We start from the raw sequence: 14,417 nt of genomic DNA, 5'->3' as shown, positions 1-14,417 counted from the left end.
GAGGACTTGGGTGATGAGCAAGGTATTTGTTCCACAGAGCCAGAGGACAGTTTATCTAAGCTTTTATATGAACTCCCTGCAGTTTCCTTAAGGCTGCCCAACCCAGGATTCATCAACCTGGGTAAGAATTAGTTTCACATCGGTTTTAAGTAATCTCCTGTAGCTGTGGAGGAGAGAGCTCGAAAATATGAACTGCAAAGGCCCCAAAAGCGGGACACAGTTAATATTAAAAATGCCTGACTACCTCACTGGCAGGAGTCAGCATCCGAGTTTTCCCCGTCTAGCTCATGATTCCTGAGCATTTGGATGGCAACGCCGTGTCCTTCACAGAAATGCCTCTGGGTAATTCCTGTGCTGTCATTCCTGTATTGCAGATGGGGAAATAGAGGCCAAATGAGCTGTGCCTGAGGTCTCACGGCGAGCCTGTGGCACTGGAACAGGGGCACTTGGAATGCTGACACCTGCTCCCTGTAATTCTTCAGCAACAAAGTTTTTGGTAAAATCAGCAGAAATTCAGGGTGATTGTGTGCCCTGAAGTGACTGCAAAGGCTTCTGAACAGGAATTATGAGCCACTGCATCAAAGGCCCCTTGCTTGACATTTATTGGCTTTTTGATGAATGTTGGGGTAATTCTACTGTCAACAGTTTCTCATTAGGAGCCTGGCAATGTACTTTCTGACCATTATCTTGCTCAATATCACACTCGGCTGCTAGAAAGAGCAGGGATTTTATGTAAAACCCATCTATCTCTGTAGCTGCAAACTTTTCTAATAATCCTACATTTAAATAATCTCATGGAAATGCTGGCTGCCTTCTCTAAGCAATAAGGAGAAGAGACAAATGGTTAAATTTCCATGAAGACCTAAAGCTATAGGACAAATCTCATACTGCAACGAGTAGGATTCATTTGTCTTGATTCCACTGGCATTGCACCTCAATTATACTAATTCTGAATTTCCCTACTGAATAATGCATCCCCATCCTGTTTTACACTGACAAAGGAAGGAGAAATCCATCAGAGGTGTACCCTTCTCACTCTCCATAGTATAATGTACCATCTCCTGGCTGCTTGTTGTCAATATTAGCAATTATTTTTGTCAGATCCATAGCTTTTCTAAAAAGAAAATAGCAGACATGTACCCATAATACCACTGTGTATTTGGAAAGGGGAAAACCAGTTCGTTCAACTTCGATGTGGCCAACTGTGGTAATTTTCACACTGAGTTTTAAAACATTAATACTTATTTTGAATATTTGTATCCTGGAGTCGTGATAACGGGAGCATCACAGGGTTATTGTATATTTTATTGATCATGTTAAGAGAAAAAAATTGAAAACAAAACCAGGTGATAAAATAACTAACTGAATTTGTACTACTAAAATTTAAGCCAGATCCATGGGTTTGATTCATGATTATTGTTCCTAGCTGCTTAACATGAGAGACTTTAATTTTCCCTCCAAGTTCACTGAAAATAAACATTCCTCCAGCCTAGGTAAAAACAAAACCAACTCTTTAAACTAACTTGCATAGCAGTGCAAGTTATCCTGTTGGACTTAACATGGCTATAGGTACTGATCTCATCCACTGACTGTGCTGAAGGAACATCCCCTCCTGCAAAGGCGGAATAGGTATGGATGGCAACAGTTTGGCTCCTTTAGAGCCACATGTCAGGAAGTCTTATGTAATGGGCCATGTCTCAGGGAGTGGAAGCTCCAGCCATAACCTGCTTTCTGAAGGAGCTTTTAAGGACAAATTAACTGCAGTAAGGGAATGTTGACATTCAGGCTGCCTCAGCTGCTGATGACAGAGAAGGCGTCAGGCCTTCCGAAGTGGCACTGGGGTTTTATTCCAGACCTGTCCTCCTATAAACAATTACAGTGGATGAAATCATGTTTGGAAAGATGAGTGATGTTTTCCCTGTCATCTCTGCCCTGTCAGCATCAAGGATAATGTGATAGATATACCTGCTTCCGTCTTCTCCACTTCCTGGCCCAAAATCATTCTCAGTGTAGACATTGAGCGATGCTTCTGGAAGGAAACAATAAAGAATTAGGAAACTGTAGAGAGAACATGGGGGAAAGGAAAAAGCAAGTGAACACGTGAAGTCATCCTCCTAATGTGTTCTTCAGTCTAGAAATTAATATTTTGCTCCCTGTACCCGTTTAATGAAATACACCCTTCATGCTATTAAAACTTTATCATCTGTTGTTTAAGGGAGTTAATCATGTAACAAAATCCTCAGTTCTGAGTGTTAGGACAGTCTATAAATATAGACATGGTGAATACTTCTCAGCTAATCTCCCTTCTCTTTCAAGACCTCACTAGATTAGGTCATACATATTTTAAATTAGTGTGCTTTTTCTTTTATTTTTTTTTTGTTTGTCTGCTGTTGTTGTTGTTTTTGATGGAATTCTTATTCTGCTTTTTCCCTCCCTCCTTGGGGCTTAATTTTAATATCTTTTTTTTTTAACAAATGCTAAGATTTTTCTACAAGTACACAAATTTGTAAAGCTGTACAAAATGCCACATCATATATTAAAACCTGGTAGCACTGCCATAAATACTGCTGGGGGGGAAAACATCAGGTTTTAATGCAAAACCTGTAAGAAATGAAAGAGATGTAACAGATGAAAGAGCAGAGCAGTGAGAGAATTTGGCTCTCTGAAAGGAGGCCCCTCAGGAGAAACACCGAGGTGCTCTCCAGAGCACCCACACAGGGGAGTGGAAAACTGACCTAATTTACCCCTTTTTCATTAGGACCAGCAAGAATATCCATGCAAGGACAGTCAGCCCCTTATTCATTAGCCTGAGGTAATTATTAATTATCAACACTATTACTTATTGTTGCTATTATTCTTGCTATAATCTACTTAATGCAGTGACACCACTACAATTCAGGAATTTAGATTTTGATTTCTCCTCCCCATAGCTGGGCTTGGAAACTGCTTTTAACTGCTGAAATCAGAAGCCTTTGCTGCTTGAGTGGGGGAATAGCATTTGTCTGGCAGCAAGAGAAGACTTTCATCCTTTTACAGAGCCTGTGAAAACACACTTAGTCCTTACCACATACTCAGCATGGTAAAATGGAAGTTGCCAAAGATAAAAGTCCTTTTTCTTTGCTGTCTGTGGCTATTCCTGTAAGCTTTTAGTCTTTTTCCACATGAGTATTTATTCAGGGCAGACAACCCAGGAATATTTCCATGGACAGCCTGAAATCTTTATGAGGCACTGGGTGGTTGAAATGCAACACCAATTTATTCAGCACTCACAAGGACCAAACCAGCAGAACCCTGGTAAAGAGTTCAGTGGCAGTTCATAGGCTGAAAAAACACTTGTCAAAATGTCCTAGATCTTTCTGTCCCATTTGTCACTATAATATTTAATTAAAGACGTTCCTGTAGTCATTTGTTAGATAATTCTGAAATGTAAATAAGCAGAAAACATATTTTAAGGCCATGGACAAAAAAAACCCCAAACAAGAAACCAAACCAAACAAAAAACCCCACTGCTGGTTCACTTTCTGGCTTTCTCACATAACTCCACTGTGACCTTGGACAAACTGACAGAGGCAGAAGAGAATTGTGACTGTCCAGTCCAAGCTCCTATTAATCATAGGTCATTGCTTCCTGGCCTGCTCTACCCCTCAAACAGCATTTGAATTTCAGCTTTGGTTGACCTAAGGAGCTACCTATCGTTGTGAAGAAAAAAATTTAAAAGGAAAAAAGAAGATGCAAAGGGTGTGATCTGTTCTCCTTGCAGTCAGGACTTGTAGTTTATTTCTGCTTTGAATTCATCCGACTTCCAGGCAGGGCACCAGAGTTGTCTTTTTTGGGCTCAGCTGGACTTTTCAGCATCTCAGTGACTTACATGTAAAATGGGGCTGATCATTTTTTTTTTACTATGCATTATCTGTGTTGTCCCTGTACACCACAAGGACTCCAGGGGAAACTTGGGTCTCACTCTGTGTGCACTCCATGTCTTGCACAACAGCTTACACTGGGCTTGTCTTATTGATGTGTGATTGATCGATTGATGTGTAGCATATGAGTTACAACAGTGAGAAAGGACATAAAAAAATCAAGCACTAAACCCCAAAAATCTCTGTCTGAGGAAGGTTCTTTGAGTTTACTGCTGATCCTCAGAAATCCTTGTTTGCTCTAGACCAGAGAACACTCGATTTTACGGTGATGGCCCCATACACCAAACTGTCAGCAGAGGGCAATGACAGCTCACAGCTTGAAGCGGCTCCCGGGTAATGTGTCCGGCTGGGTCTGCCAGCCTTGTTTTTCTACTTCAGTGCTCCCAGGGAATGAGCCCCTGGTCTATTCGGGCAGCTCTCTGAACAGCACATGTGAGAAAATACTCCTGGAAGCCCTGCGAGTCAGGGGTCTGAACTCTCTTCTCCCACTTTCCCTGCAGCCCCTGCCTTTGCATCCTCTCTTGGAGGACCAGTTGCAATCTGATTCAAGACAAGTGACTCAGTACCAAATTCTGGGAAGGTCTTTGGAAGCAAGAGGAGATCCTGTTCTGCTTTAAGAAACACATCTGTGAGAAATACAGCTGTCTGGGGACCTGGACAGTTCAGCAGAACACTGTTTGGGAAAGCCTGGCTGTTCTGGCTTTCCTAGGGAGTCTTAGTTTTAGATCCAGATGAGTCTGTGTAGATTAGTAAGAGGTTCTGGGGGGAACAAGTGATTCAGAAAGGCCTTCCTAGTAGACTGCATCACAAGCCAGGCAGAAGAGGTGAGAGGAGTGTGACAATCATTCCTTCATGCCCCAGATTTTCAGGAATAGGTAGCAATCCAGAGGATAGGTCTCCCAGCCAGAGTTCAGCCAGCCAGGATCTCAGTGTCACCTCTTCCACCCTCCTTAACAGGTGAACTAAGTGGCACCATCTCTTCTCTCCATGACTCAGTTTCCCCACCCGTAAAGGAAGTTCTGAAGTTCTGTGTGACACACTAAAAGCAGTGAATGATAAAAACCAATCAACTGTGCTACTCACAGGTTGGTGATGAACTAATGTGCTTGTCACTGCTGGCCCAGACTCTGCTGGGCAGATTAAAAACTGCTGAAGGTGTTAGTCCAGATGGACTGTAAAAGCCAAAGCACAGCAGGAGCTGCTGAAAAATAAAAATATTCTCTCAAGTCCTCTCCCAGCAGGAACAATATTCCAATTGTAATGCAGATATCCTGCAGAGTCATTCCATCCCTCCGGGCAGGTGAACACTTTGCAGGAGCCTGCGAAGGCAATCACTAGACTATTGTAAATATGAACAAATACAAATGCCAGGTGTCTCTTTATCTGAGCTTCAGCTTTACTCCTGGCTTCATGAAAAGTAAGAGAGCACGGCCACCTATAATGATACCATTAATAATATTTGGAATTTCAGGGAATCAGCTGATTCTCCCCAAATTCCCATGCTGTAGAAGAAGGATGGGGAGCCCATACGTTGTTCAAAGCCACGGTGATGGAAGGCTACAACTCCAAACAGCAAAAGAGTCAGTACATGGGGCTGTGCTGAAGCTGCAGAGGAATTCAAACAAACAACATCCAACGACCAGCTCTGGAATGCAGGGAACACAGCCAGGTCAACAAGCACACCGATAAGCAGCAAGGTGGCAAGTGGGGTCCAGCCCAGGCCAGACCTGCAGGAGCAAAGGGGTGGAGGTTATGTCAGCTTTGTGCCCGGCAGCTTCTGGACAACTCTCACCAGCAGACTGGGTGGAAGATGTCATTTAAGTGCTTTGCCAGTTTCCACTCAGACCAGAGTCATCCCTGTCAGTCGTGATTCAGCGCCTTTTCCACCAGCCAGCCTCAATCCCCCTGTCCAGGCGTGCTCCCACACAGCCCAGGCAGAGCTGACCTGTGCCCTCGGGTTTGTTTTCCCCTCTGCCACTTTTGATCTTTCCCTGACTCGGAGCAGCTGGTTCAGGCAGGAGCCATGTCAGACTCTGGCCATCTGTAACCAGACATTGAGCCACCACCAGTAACATCCCTGAAAGCAAACACCTGAAACTTTTGGAACAAAAAGCAAATGTTACCTCAGAGCGATAAGCAGCAATAATAGCAGACCTGGCAAGACAGTACTTTAAGCCAAAAATGCGCTAAATAAATACTTTTGCAACGTTTTTTTGAATCTTTTCTTCAAAGAAGCTGAAGTGTTGGCTTTGGGAAAAAGGCACAGAACATCAGGTTTTAGGAAAAAGGTACAGAACACCAGGTTTCAAACAAAGGTTTTTTTTCTTCTTCATTATAAGTTTAAATTTTAAAGGGTTTAAGCAAAAGTTTAAGCAAGCATTTCCATATAGATTAAAAACAAACAAACAAAAAAGAAACCAAACCAAAAGACTTTTATGTGGACAGAGAGTTCCTGTTAAGGCAGTGGTTGGTTGCATGGAGGGTACAAAAATAGCTGGTAAGCATATACGAGATGCCATTAAGAAACCAGGTGCTAATGAGACTGCTCAGGACTGAATCACGACTGCCTGTGGCTATTCCATGACAGCTCTTCCAGGAGGTGTCTCCAGCTGCCATGAGTCAGATCCCTGCCTCTGTGTCAGTGCAGGAAACTCCCTACAGAGAAGCTGGCAGGTAAATCCTTAAAGGCAAAGGAACCAGGGGCTTCCCACGCTTTAGCTCTTCCGACTGCAAGAACAGGTCACAGAGGCAGCTCGGAGTGAGCACGGATAAAAGCAGCCTGGGAAGTCTCTCTACACTGGCACAGGCAGGAACCAGCAGCATTGTAAAGGTACAACAGATGGCTGTGAGCCAGGTGTGTTCCTGTTGGTCCTTGAATTGATGTGGGCTCTGACACTCTTGTGATCTTGAACATAGGCCTAGAGGACAGACTCACCACTGCCTGAATTAAAATCCTGCCCTCGGTTACCCTAGGCAAGGTTAATGACTATAATTTATTAAAAGGTCTATAATGGCTTGTTAAATGATGTTGAAAATGGTAGTTGCATGAAAACAAGTTACAAAGTGTCCTGACAAACAAAATGTTTTCACTGTACTGCCTTTCAAATGGAACATAACAGTTAAAAGTCACTTTTTTGGGGCCAAGAACAGTGCATTAACTACACATATACACACATTTGTATCTACCCTATACATACAGGTGCCCTATACTGTACTGTTTGTTGATGCCTCGAATGTGTGATGCTTTCCTTCCCATCATCTGCACTCCATGGACTGGCAGAGTCTGCATGGAAAGCAATAAGTGAACCACCTCTCCTGTTGCTGTCTCCCTCTGCAGTGTGGTCTCAGTGAGGCAGCACCCTTCCTTGTGAGAACCAGGAAACCATCCACAGGCATTACCTCCCAAGAGGCAAGGCTGGCAAGAGAGGAAGGGATTAGTGCACAGGTTACTTCACCTGCTCTGTTTGTACTGATGTTATTCATAAAACACTTTCATAGCTATTAAAGAAAAACTTGATATCACACACTGGCAACGTTACTTTGGTATTTAGCATTTGCAAGAGACCCTGCATGGCTGGAACTCAAAAAAAGCCTCCAACATTCAAATTAATTTCTCCTGTTCCCAGGGTCATATTCTCCCACTAGCCTATTGCAAAGCTTCTGATATCCAGTGTCCAGAGCTCAGGACCCCAGCCAAAAATGCCATCCAAGCCCAGAGCTAATTGCCTAAGCTCCTTCTATAGTTATAAAGAGAAATAAAAGCTTCAAAAGATCAAAACACCCGAAATGCTGGGAGGTACAGAGCTGCCTACCACTAGCTGGTAGGCAGTGGTTGCCTTGGAGCATCTGACCTTCACCAGGGAACTTCTCAGGAGCCAGAGTCTGACACGTTGTCCTGAGCATAGGAATATTTTCAAGAATAGAACAGAGGACACTGCTGAAATCCACCGAAGTTTTTATGATAATATTTTTAAATGTTATTTGCACTTGTATATAGTGACTTTGCACTTACTTAAGGGCTTGGAAATTGCTCTTAGCTTGACATAAATCTTATTTATGTCATTATTTTTTTTCAGCTGGGGAGGCCTCTCCCATTCCAGCTTGAGAGGTACAATGTGGTAGCAGTGTCCTGGCCTCAGAAACTGCCTGTTAGTGCAAGATCTGGTACTAGTTGTCACACTGCCTCTTCCATCTGTCTTTGCACAGCACCAAGGGGGAAAGGGAAAAAAAAAATCTCAGCAGTAACAAATATGCTTTCATTCCTCACTTTCAAGTGTGAGTTTTCCCTTTTATGGGGAGATTTCTCAAATTATTTACTATTGGAGCCTGATATCTTTAATGGTACCTTATTTCACCAAGAGAACAAATTATTCTGTAAAAAAGCCAGTTCTTTGCCACTGCCAGCTGCATGCAAGTACAAAATTACAAAGCACTCACTTAGATGAACTGAATACTTCATTAAACAATTAAGCAATAAGGCAGAACAAAGGCTGTGGTTTCCAGGCCTTGTTCTGTAATTGTATCCTAGAGCATTAGAACCAATGCTCAAGCATAGGGCTGCAATTTAGGCTAGGATTATCCTCTAATAGCCTTGTCCCTGGGATTAGGGGATTGCCACCACGGGGAATTATTTTATCTATCAATGGCAATGTAAAATACATGATTTGTCCCTGAAGGTCTGGAGGTGACGATTTCCATCCCTCTTTCCTCCTTCCATCTTCTTGCTGGAACGCCTTGATTAGAAGTTTTTATCTCTGCTTTCACTTTCTGAACCATGAAGGGAACCCACCAGCCCAGTTTTTATGAAGGTGCAGTCATAGAAACCCAGTTCATGAGTAAAACCCCCTGAGTGTCCCCGGACACGCTGTGGCCACTCTGAGCCTGCGGGACACTGAGGATGGAAAATGTCTGAGCCACGATGCTGGACAAGGTTAAGTTTGTGCTGAAATTTCCTGTTCCCCTCATGCAGCACGTGCGGCTGGGGAACCTTCCTGGCCAACGGAGAGGCACCGGCAGAGATAAGGCAGGAGTGGGTTTCGACGGCCGATAAGCAGAGACTGTTTGGATTGCAGATGAAATTTGAATGTCCAAAGTCCATCTACATTCTGCTACAGAGGCCTAAACCCCTTTCCTCATTTAGTAAAGGCCTGATTCAGCTCCTAATGAAATTACCAGGATTTGTTCCACTGACTTGAAGTTGACCCTGGGCAGAGCCCACAGCCCTACCAGCATCCCTTTCCAGAACAGTTACAGAATATCCTGGGTGACAGTGGCAAGTCCTTCCCTCAAATATGATCTATAAGGAATCCCTCCACCCTGCTCTCCTCCTCCATAAACCATTCAGTTCTGCTGGAACAGAAAATACAGCTCCGATGCAAAATACAGCTCGCTCTATCACAGGACACTCTGTCCTTGGACCTGGAATTAAGATCATCCAGGCACATATCATGGGCCAATGGAAGACCATTAGAAGAATTAACTTTCAGTTCTAACAGGAATCCAACCAGAAATGGAAAAAAAAAAAACAAAAACAAAAACAAAAAACCCCCAAAAACTAAAAAAGAAAAAGAAAAAAAGAAATTAAAAAAAAAAAAGGGAGAGAGAAAAAAACCAAAACACAAAAATCTACAGCGTTTTTAAAAGACAGGTTTATTTCTGAGTATATGTATTTTATGTTCTCTTGGAATAAATAATTTTCCATATTTCTTTTATTCTAGTTGCACTTCTCCCCTTTGGAAATACTACTATTAATACTTAATGCAATTCAGTGGCATATGTCTCCATTCCCCACAGGAAAATAAGTTGCATTAATTTCAAACTCACTGACACTGGAAAATAACCAGCTGTTTATACACACTGGGATGTATGGGAGAACAAACTATTATTAAATGTCAGAAAACATATGTTTTAGATAATAGAAGCCAAGGAACAACTATTAAAATCAGGCCACTCTTAACTAACTACTGCAACACCAGTAAAAGGCATCCCACCCCCCTCAAAACAGACAAAACACGGGAAAAGTGAAGTATTTGCTTTCAGAACAGGGTCTGCTGAAGGAAAAGATGAAAGACTAGATCCAACAGAGGATTTAGGAGCCAAAACTAGAATTTAAATGAAACTGAGATACTGCATGTCAAAAATACACCCCAGCTCCCTTTTCTTCGCCCCCCCAGCCAAACTGCAGACAAAGCCTGAAGGCAGCACAACTCATTAGGTAACTTCTTCCTCTGCAGAGTTTTCCTTGTACCTGCAAATCTTGTCTCACCAGTGAGGTGCACTAACACCAGAAGTAAGGAGAGGAGAGAAATTAGGTCCAACTTCCTAGACAACTCACTAGTGTGCCTATCAGATCAGGCTCTTGGAGCTGCCAGAAAGGAAGGGGAACATGGCTGGATGGACTGAGAAGGCAGGAGAAACCACAAGGGCAACGGGGAGAATTCTGGGGAAGGAGGGTACGTCGAGAAGCACGGGTGGGGTGGGGATGGTGGGGAAGGAGGCAGAAGGAACAGCTCGAGGACAGCAAGCTGGCCTCTGCAGTGCAGGCAGGAGATAAGAGAGAAGGGGGCAGCAGCCAATCTGTGTATCCAGAGGGCAAAAGGAAGACTGTGAAGGCTGGCTGGAGAGAAGTTAATAACCACAGCTCTCAATGCCTCCAGCTCTGCTTCTATACTGGGACAGAACAGCACTGCCCACAGCAGCTTCAGGGCTATTTCTCAATTAATTTATAATGTAACCTGGAAATCAGATATTCTTCTGGCTTAATCACAAATGGACTAAATGCTAAAGGCATTCCTAGAGAGTACCAGATACAGCCTGTCTCTGCTCTCCACAGATCCTATCTCGGCCATTTTTTACAGCAAGCGATGGTATCTCAAGTGCTTGTCTAGGAAGCATCCATCTGGGAGAATCCATTGTCTCTGTTCAGACTCATCTCTCACTTTCCACAGACGTACCCTCATCACCCAGGGGAGGAATGGAAGTTGCTCTCTGCAGCTTTATCTGACTTCCTCGACCTAAGTTTTGGGTTTGTCCCATGATACTGTAAACCAAATGCAAAAATATCTGGGCAAAAAAAAGATATAAGCTCCTTCCAAAAATGTTCATAGGATCATAGAACAGCCCAGGATGGAAGGGAGCCTAGGTGAGATTATCCAGCACCCTGCCCAGTCACATCTTGAAAACCTCCAGCTCTACCCAGTTCCCTGGAAGGTCGTTCCAGTGAGTGACTGTTCTCACCATAAAAAATGTGTTTCTTACATAAAGATTAAACTTCTCCTGGAGCAACTTGTACCCATTGCCACTTGCCTACTCCATGTGGCTCCTTGTGAAGACAGAGCATCCACCCTCCCTACAGCAGCCCTTTAAGTACTGGAATGCTGGGATGAGGTTCCCCCAAAGTCTTCTCCAGGGAGAACAGACCTAACTCCTTCTGTCTTTCCTCAGAGGGCGGATTCTCCAGACCTTTGATGATCTTGGTGGCCCTCCTCTGGACCCTCTCCAGTCTGTCTGTGCCTTACCTGAATGGCAGAGACCAGGACTGAACACAGTACTCCAAGTGTGGCCTGGCCCCTAATGGGTTATTGGGTTATGTTGTCCCAGAAGCAGGACCTTGCACTTGTCTGCGTTAAACTTCATACAGTTCTTGCTATCCCACTATTCCAGCCCATCCAGGTGTCTCTGTAAGGTGGCTGTCACTTCTGACACATCCACCTCACCGCCCAGTTTAGTGTCACCAGCAAACTCGGGGAGGGAGCTTTCAATCTTGCCTTGTTTGTTTTAATCTACACAAACCTGAATGGCCACAAAATAAAAGCCACTGAGTTGGCACGAGAGAGGCAGCAGCGACATCTGGGCTGGGATATCTGCCTGCTGCTGAGTCACAGGCAAACCCCAAAGTTCTGGTTCCTGTAAGTTTATCGCGCTGCTTGGAAATTCCTTCTGCCAGCTGGGCACTGAAAAGCAAGGAGTGCTGTGACACCAAAGCCTCTCTTTGGCTCTGGCTGTGAGTGCCCTGCCAAAAAAAAGGACACGGTCAATCACGAGGCAAAGGTGTATGAATCAGTCATGAAGCACATCTCGAGTGGGATTAGTGACTGCAAACAATAACAGTGACTGTGCACTACCTGCTGTTGGGACAGGACTTTGTACAACAAGCCACAGTCTTGTCTGGAGGTTTCCTATGGCTGCTCTTATCCAAATAACAAGTTGTGATAATACCGTGTTCATCACAACACTAAGACAACCACAATGACTGTAAATGTAACCCAACCTTCACTTTGGCTAAACCCTGTTTCTTTCACAGTTATCTCATATCTCAGTGCATATTTATTACCTGTTTTGTCTCTCTGTTGCCTTGTGTTCCAACTGTAAACTACTAGCTTTCTAAAACAGGATTATTCTTTTACTTTACACACACACTGCCTTGCACGAGGGACACTGAATTTTAACTGTGGGGCTTTCAAAGCCTACTGAAAGGCAAGTCAATGACAGATAGCTTTCCGTCAGTCTGTGTTTTCTTTCTGAGTTCTCAGTTCTACCAATTCTTACCAAACCCAGGCCACATACAGAGAAAAAAAAAAAAAAGACAGATCCAAAATGAAAACGATTCGTGAAGCCCAAACCAGGTGAATAAGATCCTCTTTGATCACAGTTGCTTAGTTCAATGTGTCTATTCTCAGCTATTTGCAGTAGTAAACACAATAAGCACATTCTGTGAGAAGAAACTTGAATTTTGGCCTGTAACACAAGGGAAAGGAGTCAGATTGGCAAAAGGAGTTTTGCAAACACGGGCCTGTTCTCGTGGCTCTGGATTGGGCAGCATTTCCAGAGGGGCTGCAGAATGGGCTTCCCACAGACAGGACTGTGCTGACACTGACAGCTGGATGTGTCAGACTCCACTGATGTTGGAGTGAGATAGAAGAAACTGGAAACACACACAAAATACTGTTTTGCTACATTAAGTGGCAACCAGAAATGTCAGTATCACGTGTTAATTAATGATTAATGTTAGGGGAAGGAGATGCATACCTCACATATTTTTAAACTGGTATAACGAGTTTTCACCAGAGCAGAGGAGGCAAGTTCTCTATAATACATAGTAATGGGCTGTGTACTTGGAACTGTGCTCCATAAATTTCCCCACCTTCAGGACAGAATGTGTCAACACACAGTTGCTCTCCTAGAATAAAGTCAGTACTGGGATTATCAGTAATGTTGAGGAACGAGGAAAAAATAAAAAAAACCACACAATTGATGATCAAAAGGACAAAAAACTTTTGGACGCACCTGGGGGAGAAAAATGTCAACAGACCACATTTTTAATGGGGGACTACACCTGATATTACAAGGTGATGAGAGCAAATGAAGAAATAAAGAAAATAACTCTGTAGAGCTGACAAAACCCTAGAAGTCTAGTATCTTCCTCAAGGTGATGTCCTACTTAGCAAGGAGAGCTGTAGCTCAGGCAGGGTGAGTTAGCATATAACACATTGTAAAAATAATACACTGAAGTTATCTAACACTCTACACTGTTGAATCTCAAAGCCCTTTGCATCTGTGTATTGATGTTCCCACACTGGAAATCGGTAAAGTACCTGCTTGCCTTTAAGTATATTCTTCAATTAAATGTTTCCAGAACAGTTGTCCTTAACCAGGGTGTCCATGCTATCTATATGCAGTAGACACCACTCCCATTTTGCTCCTTGATGAAATAAGGCACTTTCCTCTCCCGTGCTGTTGTGTGACAGGTGTTACATGGGACAGTCATATGATCCTGTACCAAGTTGTTGGCAGAGCCAAGAATAAAAGACAGAGGTGGGATTCATTTAGGCTAACATTAGCAAGCTCTAAACTGGCCCTCCAGTCCAGAGAGACATGTAAAACTCTGGTCAGGCTTCACCACTCTACAGCCACTGGAGATGTCTTTCCTCACAACATGAATTGCCCAACCCCTCTTAAGCCCGTGGAAATAACGTCTCTCTCTTGGCTGCACTCTGACCAAACAGCTAAGATTAGACATCAGCTGTAACATAACCAAAAATCACCTAAGGTAAGTCTCTTTTTGGAATCTTAGTCATTCACTTTCCTCCTGGACACTGCTCCTGTATCTCTGGAGAACGCTCAAGAGAAAGCTACAGTTTGGGGGTAGTCTAATCTTGTCCCACCCTTGCTGCCCCACATTGCACTGCTCTCTCTTCCCAGTCCTGTTATGCCATTTATTTTGGGTAGAATCACATCTTTTTGAAACATCTCCATCTTCCATACTTTAAGGTACTTCCTTCTCGAGGAATATTTCAGCCACAACAGCGTGGATGAACAACAATGATTTCTGAGAGCAGCCTGAAATTTTAACAGCGTAAGTCAAACTGTTAATTTGATGGCTGCTAGGGCCTTGCACAATGAAGGAGGGAGAGAACACCATCACCTGATAAATACCTGTGAGTATGATGATACATTAGCAATAAATAAGAGTACAAATAGGTGATATTTGTTACTGAG

This window comes from Lepidothrix coronata, unplaced genomic scaffold (assembly GCF_001604755.1).
Source record: "Lepidothrix coronata isolate B3197 unplaced genomic scaffold, Lepidothrix_coronata-1.0 Scaffold20, whole genome shotgun sequence".
Classification (NCBI taxonomy): Eukaryota; Metazoa; Chordata; class Aves; order Passeriformes; family Pipridae; genus Lepidothrix; species Lepidothrix coronata.
Note: the sequence above shows the minus strand (reverse complement) of the source record.